The sequence below is a fragment of the Mustela nivalis genome, assembly GCF_964662115.1.
Source record: "Mustela nivalis genome assembly, chromosome: 9".
In the NCBI taxonomy this organism is placed as follows: domain Eukaryota; kingdom Metazoa; phylum Chordata; class Mammalia; order Carnivora; family Mustelidae; genus Mustela; species Mustela nivalis.
The window spans coordinates 24029222-24049547 of NC_139028.1; the positions used below are offsets into that span (position 1 = coordinate 24029222).

Genomic DNA, 20326 nt, shown 5'->3' on the forward strand with positions numbered 1-20326 from the left:
GGGCTGCCTGGTGACGGGTAGGGTGATTTCAGGGATGCCAGAGTTAGTGTACAGCCAGTCCCCTTATAAGCCCCCTAAGGAGCATTGACATAGGCTGGCAGGGAGAGGAGGGGAGTCTGAGGCTCAAGGACATGCATTTCCATACCAAAGGACTTAGGCTATCAACCAGGGATCCTAAAAATTCCGCCCAGGTGGGCTTTCAAGCCCAAACACTGCTGCTTTGGTCTCATCAAGACTTGGCTATGTAATATTTTTTAAAATATTTTATTTATTTATTTGACACAGAGAGATCACAAGGAGGGAGAGAGGCAGGCAGAGAGAGGGGGGAAGCAGGCTCCCCGCTGAGCAGAGAGCCTAATGTGAGACTCCATCCCAGGACCCCGAGATCATGACCTGAGCTGAAGGGAGAGGCTTAACCCACTGAGTCACCCAGGTGCCCCACTCGCTATGTAATTCTAATTAATTAATTCCTAAAATCATTAATTCCATAACCACTTATTAGTTATCTTCTGCTATTCAGATGCTGGAGATACAGTGGGGGACAAAGTGAACATGGACTCTGCCCTCATAAATCTTACCAGTGAGAGATGGATGTTGACGAGAGATCATATTACTATATAATTTCCAGGGGTGCCTGGGTGGCTCAGTGGGTTAAAGTCTCTGCCTTCTGCTCAGATCATGATCCCAGGGTCATGGGATCGAGCCCCGCATCGGGTTCTCTGCTCAACAGGGAGCCTGCTTCCCCTTCTCTCTCTCTGCCTGCCTCTCTGCCTACTTGTGATCTCTGTCTGTCAAATAAATAAAATCTTTTTAAAAATCAAAAAAATATTACTATATAATCTCCAACCATAAGTGCAAGGGAGGCAAAGTAGAAGGAGCTATGGGAATGCATCGGAGGGCAGCGGGATCCCGTCGTGGGAGGCAAGACGGCCGGGGAGGGAAGTCTTTTCCCTTTGGAAGAATAGGCCCAGAGGCTGCTGAATGCCAGGGGGGTTGGTCCTGGGCAGGACTGGGTGATGCAGGGACCCCATGTCCCCAAGTTCAGGCTTTGATATGCCTGCCAAGATGGTCCCCTTGGTTTCCCTTAGTCCTGAAGCCTGGATCCATCCTGTGTGATCAGACAGGGACATTTCAGAGGCTGGAACAGCAGAGCCTGGAATGTTCTAGCCAGAAGAAACTTCCAAGCCCACCACCCCTGAATCTGTCCCTTCTACAGTTGAGGAAACAGAGGCTCGGAGAGGTTGACGATCACATGGCTAGTAAGTGCAGAGTCAGCCCTGTAAGCCCGGGTCTCTCTGACTTCAGCGCTCATGGTCTCAGAGGACACAGATCCTGATGCTAGACAGACCCAAGGTTCCATTTCTGGTCACCTCCTTCTGAGCTTCCGTTTCTGGTCAGCTCCTTCCGGATGTGCTGAGTCTCATTTCTCCTTGGCTGAGGTTCACTCCATAGAGGGTCACATTCCCCATGCTTCCGGGTTGTGCCCCAGAACCCATGGCACCTTCAAAGAAGTCAGATCCTGAGGCAACAGTGACAGCACCCCTAGAGCCAGCCACGGTGGACGGGCCTAAGCCGCTGAGTCACCTCCCTGCCCACGGCCTTGCCTGCGGCCAGACAAGCCCGTGCAACCTGGGTCCCAGGAGGCCCCGTGTACTCCTGTCTCTTAGCAGCCTCGGGAAGCCTCGGGGCTTGAGGCTGGAGGCACAGGAAGAAGGGGTGAGGTGGGGCTCCACGAAGGGTCAGGAGGAGCAGACGGTAGGCTGGGCCAGCCGGGAGGGTGGAACGCCACGCTGGCAGGGCCTCAGCCACTAAGGAAGTGATAGAATGTGCTGTGGATTGTGAGGACACAGCTGCTGTGAGGCCACCTGCCTGGGGCCACAGGTAACACTGAGCAGAAGTCCTCTTTTTTTTTTTTTTTTTTTTTAAAGTAAGTTCCAGGCCCACTGTGGGGCTTGAACCCTGAGATCAAGAGTCCCTTGCTCTACTGACTGAGCCAGCCAGGCGTCCCTCAGGAGTGATTATGACTAGGCTCATTGAGGCATACCAGGTGTCTCAGTGCCCCTTTCTTGGCTTAAGGAAATGGCCTTCTCCCATTCGAGAAATGAAACTAAGCCAGTCATGATGACAGCTAAGGGTATAAACGATTGTTTATAGCATCACACCAGGGTAAGTCAGAGATTTCTTCATGGGGTGTAGCGGTTCTGGGCCAGGGCCTCCGTGTCAGGGCTCAGGGCTTGTCCTGCAGGCACTTGTGGCTTTGGGGAAAGAAAGCGTGCAGAGGGGAAGGCATCCAGCGTGTGTGTGCGTGTGTGTGTGTGTGTGTGTGTGTGTACAGGGCTGCCCACCAGCTTCCCCTGGACAACTAGCAAGGTGAGGACAATTAGAACTGCAGCAGGAGAGAAGAATGCTGGACATAAAGGGGACCACACACCCCACACGGGGGGTGGAACCTGGCTAAGAAATCTCTTCCTTTAGAGTATTTGAAGAATATAGCAGCTTCCCGCACATGTGAGTGAGATGGTGAGCAGTGCAGAGGTGTGGACCCTCTCCTGTGGGTGTTCTAGAGCCTCTGAGTTCATGTCCATTGTCACCTGCTGACCCAAGGCCTTTGGGCCCGGACACATGGTGTATTAGTTGCAGAAGAGTGTTCGAGCATGTTTACGGCATCTGTTTGGAAATCACCAGAATCTGTCTCTTGGCACAGATCCCGTGACAAGTGGGTTCCCATCAGCTGGACCAGGTAGATGGCCTCTCATGCCTGTGCTATGTTTGAGCAGCGGAGAAGAGAAGGGTGACTCTTTAGGGAGGCTGTTGGGTTTGGATTCATTTTGCCTGAGTCAGAGCTTTCTCCAATGAGCCCGCAGGCCTGCCCACAGTGATGGCGTGTGTCAGAGGAGGTGTATTTGGTAGAGAGGAGGGGATGGACTAGAATAGTGTGAAGTGGGAGGTGCCCCAGGAAATGTCTCAGGGGTCCTCCTGTAGCACTCCAATAAACTTATTTAGAGTTTTCTTTGAAATTGTTTGAGGCATTCAGATACAAAGATGACTAAGAGAGGCCCCAGGGCACTCTTTGGTGAGGACTGTTGGCTGAAAGCACGATGAGAAAGACAGTGATGGGAAAGAGCAGGGTACATAGAGAGAGGGCTGGAGAACAGGCTCCTAATTCTGCTGGTGACATCTAGGAGAGACTCTTGGAGGAGGTGACACTTGACCAGTATCTCTAAGGATGAAGAGAGGTTGACCAGACATGGAGGGACATGGAGAGAGAAGAGCATGCTGGGAGGAGGGAGCACGAGATCCTGGGCCGAAGGTGCATGGATAGTTTCCATCTTAGGTTAGAATATCCAAACGGATCGTGGTGGGAAATGAGGTTAGGAAGCAGACAGTGGTCATTGATGAAGGGCCCATGTGTCCTCCTGCGATGTGGAGCAGGGACAGCTGATGGGGGTGGGGGTGAGACAGTAGCAAGGAAGCCATGGAGAAGGCTTTACTGTTGCAAGAGGTGGTAAGAACCAAAAGTAGCTTGGGCGTTCAAAGAAGGTACACATCCAAAGGCTATCTGAAAGGTAACAGTTTTTCTTCTATACAAAAGAATATAATCTTTTTAAAAATATATGTTTTAAAAAAACAAAATATCATTTATTGTTCCAGCATACAGTAGTACCCCTGGTTATCATTTTAGTTTATCATCCCTCTGATTTCTTAACAAATATATATACTTTACAGAAGTAACAATAGCAAGGGGGTCATAGTGGATGTGCTGTTTTGTAACCTGTTGAAAACCCCTTAATAGATCAATCTTCAGGACTCAGGGACCAAAAGAGTGCAGACAATGCAAGAGGAGGGCCACAGTAAGAAGACTCCCAGATTTCTAACTTGGACATCAGGGTAGATGATATTGCTAATCTTTGAGGTGAAAAATTCAAGAGAAAATCAGGGTGGGAGGAGAAGGGAGGACGAATTTCGCTTTGGAACTGGGAACTTTGAAATGCGTTTTGGACGTCCAGGTAGAGGTGTTCCTCAGAGAGCTGGCTACCGTGGGCCCGGCGCACTGAGGCAGTAGCTTCTAGAGTGCCCCGTGAGTAGGAGGTTGCTGCTGACGCCATGAGGGGGGAAGAATGCCCCAGGAAAAAAAACACATCCCCAAGAGGCCACAGAAAGGGAAAGGATAAAGAAGTTTTGCAGCCCTTGAAAGGAGGTACCGAAAAGCATTTCTCAGATTTAGCAGGATGGGACTCACTGGCTGGAGCAGTCCCAGTGCAGAGCTGGACTGGGATCTGATGGCCATGGTCAAGGCTTATGGCATGGTCTTTAAAGAAGCCTTAGCTTTTGTGGGAAAGCGGAATGAGGGGTTGTAGCCAGAGGGAGCTGTGGAGCAGAGGGCTGGCATGTTGCTTCAAGTGAACTCACTATGGGAAGGGCTGCTCAGAGTTCAGAACTGAGCACAAGGCCTGGGACAGAACACAGGGTGGGGTTCACTGACACTCCAGTGTTCCCATGGCAGCAGATAGCTGGGGAGCAGCACGGCCCGGGGTGTTTCTGTCCAGGGTGCTGTCTCAGTATTGCTTCCCCTTTGTGCCATGATTTCAGGTCCGAAACCACTTGCACAAGCACTCATGCTTTACTTTTCACCACGGTGCTATCAAGTAGGTACTTCTATCCCTGTTTTACAGAAAAGCAACCTGAGGCTTAGGAGTACAGAATGATTCTCCCAGTGTCCCACAGCCGGTGAGTGGCGGGGCAGGGTTAGGCTTCGGCTTTGAGTCCTAGTAGTCCACGCTGGCACACGACCCCATCCCCCTGGAAGGGCAGCCTCGTGAAGCCACAACTGGCATTCACTTCAGAGATGTCCTTCTAGCCGGAGGTTTTGGAGGGTGCCTGGGACTTGGTATCCACATCTGGCTCTGGCCCATGAAGGGATTGCACTCCATCTGGAAGGTGAAAGATCTGGGCAGAGGACCTCCACGACGCCTTCCTGTCTCACTCTGCTTGGGTGAGGCATCCTTGTTGGTAAAGCCCGGAGCACTGGTATCCTGAAGGGGAGGAGGAACTGCATTTCACATCCATAGGACCCAGCTCGAAAGCACATTCAGGAAGAGAAAGAGTCTTCCTCTAGCTTCGAAGTGCAGAACCATGCACCCTGTTGGCATTCAACACCATGTTGGCAGAATGGCATATTAGGTTCAAAGAGAAAAGGGCTTTGGAAGGCTTAGAATCAAGGCTCATAAGCCTTTGACATCAAATTGCTCTTACCAGTGACATTTTGATGAATTAAGTGTAAATGAAGCTGAAATGCCTCGTTCCATTTCCTCTACTGGGCCCCTTTGAGAAAGGATTGAGGAGCCAGTTTGCCAGAGATCTGGTGGGGTGGGCCGTGAGTGGCCTTGACCAATGGGGAAGGCTGTCCAGAGATATTTTGCAGAGCTAAAAAAAATACCGCAGCAAGTCCCCTGGGATTGCTTTTCACCATGAAGCCAGAGAATATTTTAACTGCAAATAGGTCATAGAATTCTGTTCTTTAAAAGAAAGATGCCAATCCAAGGGGCTAAAACTCTGTGTTCAACCCTTATCCCCATGCAGCAGCCAAGCTCAGGCAGAATTTTACTCTACCTTCCCCAGGAAGGCCTGGTTTCTGAATTTCCTCAAATCAGGAAGAGATGGGCTTCAGTGATCATTCACTGACTCATTGATAGATAGATTGATTGATTCATTCGTTCATTCATCAAAGTTCACTCTCTAACAAGCACTATTTGGATGTGAACAGCTGCCAGTAAGGAGTCCAGCATCACTTTAAGAGGCCGACAGGTAAAGCAAGAATTATGGTACAGGGCGATATATTAATAGTGATGGTAATAATAATGATGATGATGATGATGATGATAATAATGGCTGACATATTGTTTCCTATGAGCCCAGCACTCTTCTAAGCACTTGAAACACTTGACTGTATTAATTAACTCCTTTAGTCCTCACAACAAATGTTGCATATGAGGAGACTGAGTCACAAAGCTGACAAGGAACCTATTTAAGGTCAGGCAGGTAGTGAGTGACAGGGGCAGGTCTGGGAGAAGTATGGGCACATGTGAGCGGGGAAGGGCTCACCAAGGAAAGGACGTAGTAGTAAGGATGGAAAAGGATCATCTTGGTAGAAAAGACTATCCTTGGTTCAGCCAAGGCCGAGATACAGACCGACCGGTGTGGGCGGTTCTGTGTGGCTGCAGTCAGACACGGGAAGGAGCAGGGGAGAGTAGGGTTATAGGCAGGGCCCGTCGTGATCAGATTTATGAGTTTGGATATTTAAGCGTGTCCAGAAGACTTTCGGGGAGCTGTTGAAGAACACGGTGGTCTGTTTTGTTCGAAGATGGGAGTGCCTTAATTGGCTTTGGCTCCTGAAGGTTCCTGTGGTAGCAGAGAGGGGAGTGGAGGGGACAAGGGAAGACCAGATGTGGGCGTACTCATTAGGCCTCTGTCCCATGATCCAGGTGGACAGATGGCCATCGAGTCAAAGCTGTCAAGCCATGGTGGGGGCAATGCCCAGGAAAAGATGGTGATACGTAGGGACTTCAGCATTTGATTCTAGGACCTGGTGAGGGGTTTGGGCTTCCCTTCCTGAAGGCCTTTAAGTGCAGGTTTGGGTACCTGCCTCTCGGGGGGAAGACGATGACTGTTTGACTCTGGGAAAGGTCCTTTCTGGAAGAGCATCTTGAGGGAGGCGTGTCTTGTCGCCATGCTGGCTTACGACTCCCAGAGGCTTGGGAAGGGAGGAAATCCATCTCGCCTGGCTCATTATTCACATACCATTGTCCTAGAGAAGAAAAGGGCCAGGGCTCTGGACCACATGTTGGGCTACAGCCGCCCCCGCCCTCCCTCTCAGCAGTGCCTGCTTTTACACTGCTCTGTCTCATTTCCAATTCTCAAAGCTGCTTTTCCGTCACGCACCTCCTTTTACCTACCTGATAAAAAGCTGATAAAGCGGTCTTGAGACTACAGCCACACTCCCCTCCTTCAGAGACGACTGTGTCAGCAGCCACCAGTGCAGTGGGGCTCTCCTGTCTACCTCCGTGACTGCTTCCCTCTCCCCGTTCAGGAGCGCCCTGCCTGCACCCCGCAAGACGGGGCCTGCAGAGCCACAGGCCGAGGCAGGGTGAGCCCCCAGGTTCAGCAGATGGTTCTGCCAAGGCCTTCAGATGTCCTCCTCCTTGCTCCCCTTGGCCGTATGCGTCTCCTCTGCTCCAGACACTTGGTGACATCTCTGCTTAGTTCAAAGCTGAGTCCCCAGGAGTGAAAGACCGTAGGAGTATCAAGGGCCAGGCACAGCACAGGAGCTCCTCTTGCTGCCCCGCAAGGGGCCCGCGAGATGCAGGGAGTGACTTTGGCCGAGTTTTCCTGTCCTCTGTGTCTGCTTGCTGGAATAATGGGGAGGAGGGAATAGACTTGCTCCAGGAAAATGGCAGTAAGGGAGATGGCTCTGAGTGGCCTGCTGGAGGGGGACATCTGGCTGACACTTATATCCTCAACCCCCTTCTCCTGGAGGTGGGTGTTATTGTAACTGCTTCCTTTTTGCAGACTAAGAACTCACAGCCTCAGAGAGGCCAACACCTGGGAGTGCTAGATTTTAAAACCAGGTCCCTTCCCTTTAGGAGCTTCCCTTAGGGGCTCTCCCTTTAGGCTGTTCTGCCTGCTAGAAGGGCAGGCAGAGAAACAGAAATTATTTTAACACAAGATGGTATGGGATAAGTCCTAAATTAGATATACGAAGTACATCATACTTGAATAGCAACATTGGAGGCAAAAATGACTTCTGAAGGAGGCTGTTGGGATGGATTCTTAGTGGAAGGAAGACTAGCAGCTCCTTGAGGGCAAGCACAGCATCTTACTCATCTAGACCTCATTATGCACCCAACTCGGTGCCTGGAACACAGCAAAGCATTACGAAACAGTTGCTTTGAATCCTACAGAACAAGGCGCCATGCACTAAGTATTCCGTGCATAAACTTAGCGAGATCACCCCTCATCCTTTGATGCTGTCTCTTGGTGGCAACCCAGCTATCAAGCCAAGGCTTAGAAAACCAGACTATCAATCAAATAGTCTGAATCAGCTGTGTAGCACTGTGTAGGTCACAGTGCTAGGGGCCTGGGACCAAAGGGCAGACCAGATTTGGTTCCGTCTTTGGAAGGTTACCGTCGTGGTGATGTAGAAGTAGGGGGAGCACGGGCACATTGAAGAAATGTTTGCTCCATTGTGGCCACAAGAGATGTGAGTCTGTGGCTAGGGGAGCCCCAAACCAGGCAGGACCAAGTAATGACATTGTACACCACTGCGAAGGTGAACAACTTAAATCCTTCTGTCCCCTAAAGCAGTCTTCAAAAGCGTGAGGGGCAGAGAAGCTCAGCCTAGATTCAAGAAAAGACCTCAGGGCTCTGCCTCCCTGTCCTTCCAACCCTGTGGTCGTTCTCTTCCACAAGAGGAGTGGATGTGGGTATGTCCGGGGGCCGGGGGAGGCTGGAGTTCAGCCGTGTTCACAGCTATGTCAGCTGCTTCAGACTGGGAACTCCTCCAAACCCCATGGGCTTCTAGAAGCAGCCCGGGAAATTGTCAGAAGGCTCACTTCTTGGGAATTATTTCCGCCGTCCCCACGGAGTCCAGCTGTTAAGGGGAATGAGGGGTCCGCAAAAGGAAATGGAAATGTATTAATTAAGGCATCTCTAAAAGCCTTCCAAGAGATTGGCTTGCTGTTTCACAGAAGAGACAGGCAGTAGGGAATTGATTTGGGGCAGGGGTGGGGAAGGAAGCTATAGAAGAGGGTATCTTATTATCTTCTGAGGGTCCTCTGGTCCTAACTGCCCACCCACACGGCAGAGCTGAGATGTTATCTGCAGGCTCATTCAGGCTCTGGGCTCTAAGAGAGCTTTCAAGAACTCCAGTTCAGTATCAGGCACTTAACCTCTCTTTCAGTCCCCAAAGCATATTCTTGTTCACCACCCAATTCTAATAATTCAGTTCCTGATTATTCTTCAAGCCGAGTCTCTCATATAGCTAACCCCAGTCCTTGGACTCCCCTTTACCCAGGAATAAGAAACTTATCCCTGAGCCTGAGGCCAGGACCCAACTCGTCCTGATGAGATATTCCCATCCTCAGCCAATATTACCTGCCCCTGGATGCACTGATTCAACATCAGTTGTGGCTTCAGGTTGGTAAGGCACAGTCTTTACTTCCACTGAACTCACATGCTGTATACATGGAACCTCCAAATACAGTTGCACAGCAGCCCTCACGCTGCTTGCCAAGCAAGTACTGTGATCTGAGCCTGTAACTACCTGTATAGATCATCTTAAAGAGAGAGCCTTTTGTTGGCCAAACCACATGCCCACTAAATCTATTGGGAGGGCGAGCTTTTATATGTCATAGCATGGTCCCAACCACACTGGGAATGGGACTGGGTGTGTGAAAATCATGCGGCCATACATGTGATATATGCAAAATAGAATCATACAAAACTTTGTGGGAACACAGAGAAAAAGGGAAAGAGTTCGTCCCCAGGAAGCCAGGCAGAACTTTGGAGCAGAGCTAATGATAATAATAGCTGTCGTTTACTGACTCTACTCCTTGCCAGGCATTTGTCATATATCAGTTCCTCTCCAACAATAATCTGGAAGGATAACTATTATTATTTATATTTTATAATGAAGATGCTGGGGTTGGCCCCAGCTTAGTGGAGAGGCTAATTCAAGGTCACACAGCTAACAAGGGATTGATCTTGAATTCAAAGTCACGGCTGTCTGACATCAAAGTCCACAGTCATTCTAACTCACTGAGATGCCTGAAAGGGAGGTACAGTCAAGTTGGACCTTGATGGACAAGTAGGAATTTGACAAGCACCAGGGGGAAAGAGTCGCAGGCGGGGAACTGTGTGGGCAGACGCGGCATCTGAAATGGTTGACAGCTTTAAGGAACACGAGTCGTGCACTGTACTCTCTTCCCAGGCTGAAGGGAGGTCAGTAGCTTGATGCTGGTGATGCCTGAGAGGCACATCTAGGCCAGGTAATGAGAATGACCGTGAGGGGTTGGGACTGTGTTTTAAAGACAGTAGGGAGCCACTGGCGTCTGTAAGCAGGATTGGATCCTTAGTGTAGAAATGCGTTGTAGAGCCCTAGTTCTCAAACTGTGGTCCTTGAGCCAGCAGCAGCAGCAGCATCACCCAGGACTTACCCGAATTCCAAGTTCAGGGGTCCCATCCGGACCTACTGAAGCAGATACTCTGGCATGGGGCCCAGCAGTTTACCTCTGAACGGGCTTTTCAGGCAACTGTGATGCACGTTCAAGTTCGAAAGCCCTGGTTGGTGATGTGTGGGCATGCGTCTCTAATTTAGGAACCGCTGGTGCCCGTGCCTCTCCACTTTGAGAACCATCAGTGCCCATGCAGCTCAGTAGACAGATGGCATGGGGAGGCCCTGGAAGCCGCAAGACCAGTGTAGAGACGACTGAATAATTCAAATGAAGACGTGAATAATGGTAGCAGCACGGAGAGTCGAGTCGCGGTAATGGATGAAGCAGGCTTTGCGGAAGTGAAATGGATGGGCCTTGGTTATCCAACGGGGAGAGAGCAGGGAAGGGAGGGTGACGGCAGACTCCAGGCTGACTCCCGCCCTCTGATTTGGATGACAGGTGGCTGGTAAAGTCATGAACTGAGAAATAGGTACAAGGAAAAAGAATAGCTTTAGGTGGCAGAGATGTACATGACATGAGTCTGAGGGCGAGAAAGACCAGAGGTCATGGGGAAAGGCCTTTGGGAGTCACTGGGATACACACGGTAGAGTAATGGAAGGACTGGCTGTGCTCATCCCTGTCCTCACACCCCTTTCCTGCCCCTCGGGCCCTCATGTAGATCCCTGCTCTGCCAGATGGGAGCCATGAGGGCAAGTCCCCCAACGTTCCTGACCCCTGTGTCTTCATCCTCAAAATGGAAGTGCTAGCGGCCACCTCTGAGTTAGAGTATGAATCAGTGACCTACAGTCTCGGCAGTGTGCCTGGCATGTGGTCACTCAGGGAGCGTGAGCCCTCTCTCTCCTGTCGCTGGCATATGTTACCCATCCCTCCAAGCACAGGAGGCTGTGCTTGTGCTTCCTCTCCGGGCTCACAGCTCAGGTCCTCAGCGTCCCCACCATCCATCCCCATCCCTCCAACATACACATGCACACAGGCATGCCCACCTGCTCCTGGAGGTACACACAGCCCCGGCTGGGTTCTTCCCTATCCTGGGATGGCCTGGGCTGTGTCCTTTGGCTACACCATGCCCGGTCACTGTATAAAATTACCAGATCAACACAGAGCAAGCAGCCCCCGCCCAGTCCTGCTCCTATAGTGGGGAGGTCCCGCAGCCTTCCAGAGGTTCTATGCAATGGTGGTGGCCTGCTTTGTTGTTCTGAACCCCCTCTTTTCTTGCCTTTGTGGGGAAAAGGGGCACAAGGAGCAGAAATTCCCTCCAGAGGGAGGGGCTCTCTGGGCCATCTCTTGGGGAAGGAGGCACCTCTTTTAGGTGATGAGGGGCTGGTAAGTCCACGTGTCCTCTTGGGCTTGAGTTGGAAGTCAGGGTCTTTCCCTGAACCTTATATTAGTGGCTGAATCTTCCTGGGCCACCATTTGCTCCCATGTTAAATGAGCATATTCATTTCCCCTATGTTCTGTCTTGCATCGGCCACAGTTTCACTAATACCACTGGGGTCTGAAGGACTGATCCAGAGCCCACAGGGCTCTGACTCTCCCCCCATCACTTGGTTCTCACTCTCTGTGCTATACCCCTACTGACATTGTCTTTGTCCCTTGGGCACAACATGCTTCATTCTGGCACATGGCCCATACGTTTGCTCTTCATTCTTCTTCTTTCTTTTTTTAATATATATATTTATTTGAGAGAGGGAGAGAGAGTGTGAGCAGTGGGGAAGGGCAGAGGGGGAGAGAGAGAGAGAGAAGCAGATTCCCCACAGAGTAGGAAGCATGATGCGGGGCTTGATCCCAGGACCTGGAGATCATGACCTGAGTCGAAGGCTGACACTTAACCAACTGAGCCCTCCAGGTGCCCCATTTGCTCTTTATTCTATTGGAAACCTGTCTTCCCCAAGTCCAATATGCTGTTTCCCTTTCATTATCCATGTCTAAGCCAGGTGTCACCTCCTCTGAGAAGCATTCTTTCCTGCCACCCTAAGGGACCTCCATCCTTTCTCTTAGTCACACTCTACCACATTATTTTGTTGCATTATCTTCCATGAAATCATCATCATCTAAAGTCGTCTTGCCTATTATGGGAATATTTGATTCTTGTGTGTCTCCCTTCTCTAGAATGGAAGTTCTCAGAGATCAGGAATTACATCTGTCTTAATCATCTGCATAATGGTATAGGACCCAGAATATAGTAGTACTCAATAATTGCAGGATGGATGGATGGATGGACGGACGGATGAATAGATGGGTAGGCGGACAGATGGTTGGATGGATAGGTTGATGGATGGATAGACAAACAGATGGACAGATGAATGGGATGCTATAAAGGCAAAGAAGGAACCATTACAACCTCTGACCCCAAAGAAGTTAGAGCCTGGACAGAACAGCCCAATGCCAAGAACTAGCTATAGATCTTCAGACATCCCCTTGGACTAGTACTAGGGAAAGCACACCAGTGGCCTAGGTTTACTGCTGCGTTCAGTAGGTTGGGCTGTTGGAGTTGATGCCTTCTCTGGCGCTGCCATTTCACAAGCAGCCGCATAGGCCTGCATAGGCTTCCCGTAAATCCCTGCCTCCTCTTCCTCCATGCCCAACCCCACCCCCCTTGGCACGCCCATATTATCTTGAGAAAGAAGAGCTTCAGCGACCCCACTCCTCTGTCTTCTCCCCATGAGGAGGGAATGTCCAGGGTTAGTTGTCTGGCTCTAAAAATGGACCCAGGGTCTCCTGATCTGTTCCCCGAGTCACATCTCCACCACTGTCCACCTGTCCAGCTCCAGTTGGCCTAACTGGGTGTTTGCTCAGCCACCCCCCACAACCACACACATTTATCTTCTAACTGCCTTTGTCATAAACCTTGTCCCCATTGTACTTGCTGACTTTGTCCCCTGAGTCTGTGTGTTGAGGGGTGACAGAGGCCTGAACATCACGGAGCAGGCTCGAGGATCACCTGTCTGTGGCCTTCTCAGTGCACCTCACCTGAGACTCATGTGCTGTGCTCCAGCCCTCATGCCTCCCTCTGCTGACCTTCTGCCTGTCCCTTGGCTGGAAAGTGCTCTAAAGATAATCCCGGCCCTGTTGGGTGAGCCCTTGCTATGTACCAGAGACAGTGCTAATAATTGCTTTCCAAATATTATCTCATTGATTCCTTAAAGAACTTTACTAGGTAAAGTCTCATCACCCCCCATTGTGTAGACCAGCAAACAGGCTCCGAGGCTAAACATGTCCAAGGTCACGTGGCTACAGAGTGGCAGAATCGGGCTCCGAGCTCAGATGGGTCCACAGCATGTTCTTTTAATTACTGCACAGAGCTGCCCTGAGCACACGCCAGGCTTTGCTTCCCTAGCGGGACCTCAGTCATCAGATCCTGCTGCCGGGGCTCCCCGCCCTGCCCCAGCAGGCAGGCCCTGCTCAGCTCTCATCTTCCTCTGAACAGAGAGGCCTGCTTCAAAGACTCCTAGAGTGACAGCTCCCTCTGTCCTCTGGCCATTCCTCACTCACAGAAATGAATTTGCTCCAGAAGGTCTTGCGGCGTTCAACTTGCTCACTGCCGTGGCTTGGCCTCCCCATCTCACGGTTCCTGGCCAGCATCATGATAGGCTTTGTGGGGCTTATTCGCAGACTATTTTTCGTGCCATCCTCGAGCTCGTCAGGAGCCACGGACATCCCACCATTTGTCAGCATGAGAACCAGGCCGGTGTGGTTCGTGCCAATGGCAGCGTTGGCAGTGATGGAAGCCGCCGCGAGCCCTGGGCTGCTCCAGACATTTCCAGAACCTGAGGAATTATTTCTCATCTTCTGCAGCCCTCAGATAGGCTCCCTCCCCTGCGTGGCGACAAACCCCTGCTCCGGCTGTCTCTACATTTGCAATCTAGGCAGCAAAACAAAGGCCTACATTTTTTTTTTTTTTTTTTTAAACGGCCGCATGTGGCCCAGTCAGTAAACTTGGACTGCTCAGATAGACACCATCGACTCTTGCCAAATGGATCCCTTCTCCCAATTCAGGGGACACCCGGAGCAGACTGCCATGACCTGGAGGGTGGTGGAACGGTGGGCCGGGGTCCTTGCTGGGGCCCCAGCCAGGAAGTGGTGAAAAGCGGGGTGCGGGCAGGAGACCTAAAGAGAGGAGATGGGGTCAGGAGCTATAGCCAGTGTGTCCATTGGCGTCATCCTGGCCGAAAGTGAAGACAGTCAGTTGCAGCAAATCAGGTCAAAGGGTTCAGCCTTCTGGAAACCCCCACCGGGCAGGATGGTGCATCCCACAGCAGAGGCCACGTCCTGGGGGCTTCAAAGGGACTAGGCAGAGGATGGAGGCTGGACTCTAGAATCAGACACAGCATAACAATGGCAGTGAGCACTTACTGAGCACTGAACATTGACTGCATCAGGCCCCGCACCTTAGCTCATTTAATCCTCACAACCCTATGAAACGAGCAAACAAGTTCAGAGAGGCTAAGTGGGTTGCCTGAGGTCACACAGCTATCAAGGAGCAGACTTACACCCAGGGCCCTTGGACAGGGTTTCAAGACCCACCTCGAGTGGGGGCTGCCCAGGGCTGGAGGGTGATGGCAGATCCCAGCAGGGAGGACCAGCTACCTAAGGGTGTGGCCTGGTGTTCAGCAAAGAGTTGGTCCCTTCGGAAGTTTTGTAGTTTTGTAGTCTGCTCAGCTGTTTGGACCAGATGAGGGATCTAGACTTTTCTGCATCCAGATGCAAATACAAATCTAATTAAAACATGCAGCTGTTCCTTTCTGCCCTTCTTGAATTAGAAGTCACCCAGATATTTACACGGAGATGCGCAGTAGACATGCCGGGCCTAAACTGACCTTTCTCGGGGTGTGTGAAATCCCCAGCCTGAGGCACAGTTATTGTGACCGTGGTAGCACCCCCCACACCGCGTGTTTTCTGGGCCTTTCTTTCCCAAAGAGTCATCACGAGGCTCCGTGTCTGCTTGGGCAAACCACTGAACTTTTTAAAAAATTTAGATATAAATAGATATATAGAAAAGTACAGAGATCTTTAAGTGTCAGCTTGATGAATTATCTCAAAGGGAAGGTACCCATGTGATCACTCTCCAGGTCAAGAAATAACACCATTAGTAGGACACAGAAGGACCCTCGTCCCTGCCCCACCAACATGCTTCCTCTTCTCTCTACAGCCCCTTCCTGCCCAAAGTTAGCCATTATCCCTGATTTTTTTTTTTAATTTTTTATTTAAACTGATTTGGCCAACAGAGTACCTCGTTAGTTTCAGCTGTAGTCTTCAATCATTTATCATTTGCATGTAATACCGAGTGCTCATCGCATCACGTGCCCTCCTTGATGCCCGTCACCCAGTGACCCCACCCCCCACCCGCCTCCCCTATCTCCGATTTAATACCTCCCGACTCTGCTGAGCCTTACTCTTCTGTCTCTAAACTGGCTACTGCTGACCTGGCAGGTGTTGTGGGGCTGAAAGCAGTCTGTGCAAAGCCCCTTGGGGATGTGATTATAGGTGGGCACACAAGCCACGTGGGACACAGTGGGACACCTCTCAGAAGTGGATCAAATACACTTCATCACCCAAGAAGGGTGGCCAGAGGTTCATGTGACTTCTCTTACTCGCCTCTTCAAAAACCTACAGGAATCCCTGAGAAAATGCCCTTCTGCCATTTGCAAGGGTTTTGACTTGTGCGTGTACTGATAAGAGGTGAGAGAAAGGCTGGGAGCGTCCCGCGTTCTGGGTCTGATTGGTTGCATCATTGCTCCCTTCCTCGTGCCGTTGGGTAGTTCGGGGGCTGGTGTGAGGCAGGGCTGGGACCTCCCTCCTTGTCCAGCAGGATCGTGAGGCGTGGGCAGAGACGTGGAGGGGAGTTGTTGGCACGGAGCAGTGAGGAACAGCGGGGAAGCCTCTGGGAGTTCAGCAGTACTTCCCACAAAGGGTGGTCGTTGATTTCATCCCATAAAAACCATCCTAATAACGGGGCGGTTGAGTGACACTGGGTTTCATAACGAGCCCGACAGGTGGGAAAAGAAACGAAAGCAAGACGGCCCCGTGGGCTAGTGGTATGGTCAGATTCCTCGGAAGCCGCTTGCCTGAGCCTATGTGACCCGCTCCCGCAGTGTCGACTTGGAACCTTGAGGTCCCAGATAGATGTTGAGCCGGTGTGGTCAGTGCAAGCCTTCTGCTTATGAAGTCAGGGCTGCAGGACTGATCCCCACGTGGGCCGGTGAGCTGTGCTCTGTGGTGGGGCCCTGCACTGTGCCCCAGTACTCACCCTGTGCCAGAGTGGGTGACGGGCCCGAGGGTGCAGACTTACTAGTGACCATTCCATGCCTCTCAACGCCTGTCCTTCACTATCTGGAGGGATTTCTCGATTCCGGGGGAAAGAGGGGTGTTTGTATTAGAAATGAGTGTGTCATCTTACACATTTCAATAGGATTCTATTTTCTTTATTTGACACGTGATTGCTGGCGTGTCTTCAGAACGTCGCGTGTGATGGTGAGGATGACGATGTGGTGACATGGAGTGAGCAAGCCAAGCTCGGGCATTTCAGGGCTTCAGGGCACAGGTGTAACCTGCTTGGGCCCAGCTGTCGCTGCTGTTCCTTCTTTGTCCCTTCCCAACCACACAAACACTGTGTCATGAACATAACGCACGTTGGTTTTTCCAATTGTAGGTTTTCTTTGCATTTTCTCACAACCTATGCCGATGTTTTTGAAACAGTATTTTTTAGTAGAATTGAAGTTGATCCTTTAATGTGGAGCCCACAAATAAAAGAGCTTATGCCTCTGTAGCATCTCCTGTTCTGGGCATTGTTCTAAGGGCTTTCACACCGTAATTCATTTGGTCTTTGGAAAGCACGTATGCAATATGTAGGATTCCTGTCCCCATTCTCCAGATGAGGAAACTGAGGTGCAGAGAGATTAGGTAACTTGCCTAAGATAAGTGGCTGGTGAGTGGCAAGGTCGGCCCTGGAGTGTGTTCTCTTAGTCAAAACACGACTACAAAATTGCTCCCCCAGCGCGGAGTCAAGGTAAGAGAGTAGTGCGAACAGAGCTCCTACTTCTTTGATTCCCCTGTTCGTGCATCAGATGTTTATGGGGAGCCCACCAGATTCCAGGCCCTGTTCAAGTCTCTGGGGGTACATGTGCATACAAGGAGGTACAGGCTTCTGCTTCCTGGAGATTGCGTTCTAGACAGTAAACAGCTAAATGAATAAACACAGAGGACAATTTTGCATCATCATTTTTGCTGTGAAGATAACGCAGGATAATAAGACAGAGAGTGTCAGGGAGGGGGTCCTTTAGATGGGTACACGGGGAAGGCCGCTCTGAGATCTGAGCAGTGGGACAAAGCCAGCCTAGCCACAGCCAAGGCCAGGGCAGAATACCGCCGCCGGAGGAAGGAGGAGATGTGAAGACGCAGATGAACTTGGAAGGTCAGAGGAGCAGGATGAAGGCCAGCATGGCCCACGGGTGGCGAGTGGGCAGCAGGGCACAGGAGGGCTGGGGTCAAGAATGACACTTGGCCCTTTAACGACATGGGTTCGCACAGCGTGGGTCTGCTCATACATCGATGTTTCTCTGTAAATACAGTACAGTATTAGAATGCAGAACAATGTATTTTCTCTTCCTTATGATTTTTTAAAATTATGTTATTTAAAACCAATTAATTAACAGTGTATTATTAGTTTCAGAGGTAGAATTCAGTGACTCATCAGTTGCATATAATGCCCAGTGCTCATTATATCACGTGTCCCCCCACCGTCCATCACCCAGTTACCCCAGCCCCCCCAGCAACCCTCTGTTTGCCCCCTATGATAAAGAGTTTCTTATGGTTTGTCTCCCTCTCTGATTCCATCTTTTTAAATTTCTCCCTCCTTTCCTCAATGCTCCTCTGTTTTGTTTCTTATCCTTTTGATTTTCTTAATAAATGACACTTTCTTTTCCCTAGCTGACTTTATTGTAAGAATACTGCAGAGCATACCATACAACATACAAAATAGGTGTTAATCAACTGTTCATTATCCGTAAGGCTTCTGGTCCCCAGTAGGCTATTCGTCGTTAAGTTTCAGGGAGAGTCAGATGGTACACATAGAGTTTCGGCTGTGCGGGGGGCCAGCGCCTTATCCCTGTGTTGCTCTGAGGTCAGCCTGTCCTATTTGCTGAGAAGTGTGTGCAGGTTCCTTTCCTGGGGTCCTTGCTCACCGGAGGGCCTGAGAATAGCATTAACACAGTCCATAAACTTGGAAGGGACAAACTGACACCTCTTCTTTGCTAAACTTAAGCTCAAATATGTTATTTCCTTCAATGACAGCTGTGGGCAACAAACGGTCGTGGTATTTTAACCACACTGCGCCATTGTCTTGCTGGTGTCACCGTAATGTTGCTCTTAGACCGACCTCTGGCTCTTCTGTGCCCCGGTAGCGCAAAAATGGAAAAATATTTTGACAGTCGTCTTTCTGCGCCCTACAGTTAGGTAATACAGTGAATGGGAGAAACATCTGTAAATGTTTCTAAAGAAGGGGTTGAGAGACCTCAGCAGAGTGCGAGAAGGGTCCCCAGGCATAAAAGCGATGAAGAAGTCAGTATAGGATAGAACAGCGCCATCTCCGTTCGTTTCTCAAAAGCCTCCTCCGGCTACAGTCAGAAGAGGGGACAGTGAGAGGCAGGACCACACCCGAGCTCCATTTACATAGGTTGTTACCTCTCATCCTTCTAGCAGCCATAAGTGATTTTGCCCATTTGAGAGAGCAGGAGACCGAAGCCCAGACTTGAGGTAATTTGGCTCAGCCGGTGGATGGCGGGGGGCTGGGATTTAAACATCCATCTCTCTGTGACGCTGAAGGACAGGAGGGTCCACAGCCCATGAACGGGAGCCTGGGACAAGAGGTCAAAGGTGAACGGCATCCGCTTGGACCCCCGCACCACACCACCTCACCTGTGGACGAATGGCCGGCCCCTTCTGACTCTGCCAGATTCTGAAATCTGCCCACATAGGCCAGTAACGCAGCCCTGAGCCGAACCAACTAAATATTTCATGGGGATTTTAATTTAACTCTAAAGAAATTCATCCAGCCCTGAGAACAGACTGCCCCTTAGAGTAATAGCACTGGGGAGCACTTGGGCCCGTAGATGACATGCTACTTCCCCAGGAACACTAATGTGCCTGGGACGTCTGCTCCTGAGCATTACGGAGGAGGGACTCCGCCCAGCGAGCACAGAGAAATCCCACAAATGTGGCCTTAGGTTGGTTTGTGAAAGCTGTGATCAGAGCCTCCCTCTGAACAGGGAGCAGGCCTTCTTTGGGGCCTGGGTGCTGGCTGGGTTGGGGTGTGTGTGTGCATGTGTGTGTGTGTGAATGCATGCACGTGTGTAACAGGTGACCAGCTGCCTGCTCTCCTTTGTTCCCTCATCTGTGTTTCCAAATCCTGGGAAGGGAGGAGAGGTAGGGCTGGCATCTGGTGTCCCCAGCAGATGAGGACACGGTTTTGCAGGCGCCCGGTGAGCCCCAAGAGCGAGTTTATTCTTGACCCCGTGCACAGCGGGAGGAGTGGGAAGTCAGCCTGCCTCCCACCCCTGGCGAGCAGATGTGCGCACTTCTCAGGCTTATTAGGAAGGCCTAAATGATGACTTTTCGCAGAAGCTCGAGCCAGGAGTGGGAGTGAGCTCCCCCATCTCCTTCAGATCCTGCTGCCGCTCTGCCTGGTGACCTCGTGAGTCACGGCAGGTTCCCTGGGCCTCTCGCTAGGCGGGGGAGGAGTGGGGAGGGAGAAAGGCACCCAGCAGGTGAATCGATCCAAAGACAGGAAGTAAGCAGATAATCTAATTTGAAATGGGCTGAGCTGCAGATGTTAATCTGCTCACTGCGCAGCAGGAAAGGACTGGGGGCCGGTGAGATTCTGGAAGGAGCTTCATGCAGCCAGTCCCGCCTCTTCTCGCTGGGCCCAGAGTGGGCCTGTCCTCACCCTCCCTGTGCCTTCCCCGGGGGCAGCATGAGAGCACAGGCCGGTTCCTCTCCTGCCTGGGGCTCCAGGGCATAGACCTGAGAGGGCGTGGGGGGGGGAGGAGCCTGCTGCTAGGGATGTGGGGCATTGAGTCTTCTTTAGGCTGGAAGAGGAGGAT

General features: G+C 51.0%; 1 protein-coding gene across 6 annotated transcripts in view; it reads left to right on the plus strand.

Moving 5' to 3' along the window:
* Positions 1–20326, plus strand: part of GRIK4 (glutamate ionotropic receptor kainate type subunit 4) — a 410487-nt gene that overhangs the window by 338665 nt on the left and 51496 nt on the right. The gene's annotated exons all lie outside the window — the stretch shown is intronic.